Here is an 844-nt window from a genome sequence, read left to right on the forward strand (position 1 = left end):
CCCTCTTCTAACTTCTATGGAAGAAGCATCTCACTCCCTGCAATTGGAGCAAACAATTTTGAGCTTAAGCCTCAATTGGTTTCTCTAATGCAGCAGAACTGCAAGTTTCATGGACTTCCAATGGAAGATCCTCATCAGTTTTTAGCTGAATTCTTGCAAATCTGTGACATTGTCAAGACCAATAGAGTTGATCCCGAGGTCTACAGGCTCATGCTTTTCCCTTTTGCTGTAAGAGACAAAGCTAGAACATGGTTGGATTCACAACCTAAGGATAGCCTGAACACTTGGGATAAGCTGGTCAGTGCTTTTCTGGCCAAATTCTTTCCTCCTTAAAAGATGAGCAAGCTTAGAGTGGAAATAAAAATCTTCAGACAGAAGGAAGGAGAATCCCTCTATGAAGCTTGGGAAAGATATAAGCAACTGATCAAAAGGTGTCCTACTGACATGCTTCCAGAATGGAGCATCATAAGTATATTCTATGATGGTCTGTCTGAGTTGTCAAAAATATCATTGGACCATTTTGCAGGAGAATCCCTTCACTTGAAAACCCCTGCAGAAGCTCAAGAACTCATTGAAATTATTGCAAATAACTAGTTCATGTACACCTCTGAGAGGAATCCTGTGAACAATGGGACGCCTCAGAAGAAGGGAGTTCTTGAAATTGATACTCTGAATGCCATATTGGCTCAGAACAAAATATTGACTCAGCAAGTCAATATGATTTCTTAGAGTTTGAATGGATTGCAAGCTACATCCAACAGTACTAAAGAGGCATCTTCTGAAGAAGAAGCTTATGATCCTGAGAACCCTGCAATGGCAGAGGTGAATTACATGGGAGAACCCT

The 844-nt window shown here is 40.9% G+C and overlaps 1 non-coding gene across 1 annotated transcript; it reads right to left on the reverse strand.

Annotated features, from left to right (window-relative positions):
• Positions 1 to 342: 342 nt before the first annotated feature.
• On the reverse strand, positions 343 to 450 carry LOC148573753 (small nucleolar RNA R71). The gene has a single exon (XR_015906139.1). It is a non-coding gene; the product is annotated as a small nucleolar RNA R71 (small nucleolar RNA).
• Positions 451 to 844: the final 394 nt, after the last annotated feature.

The sequence above is a fragment of the Arachis ipaensis genome, chromosome B2 (assembly GCF_059453495.1).
Source record: "Arachis ipaensis isolate K30076 ecotype BB chromosome B2, ASM5945349v1, whole genome shotgun sequence".
NCBI lineage: Eukaryota > Viridiplantae > Streptophyta > Magnoliopsida > Fabales > Fabaceae > Arachis > Arachis ipaensis.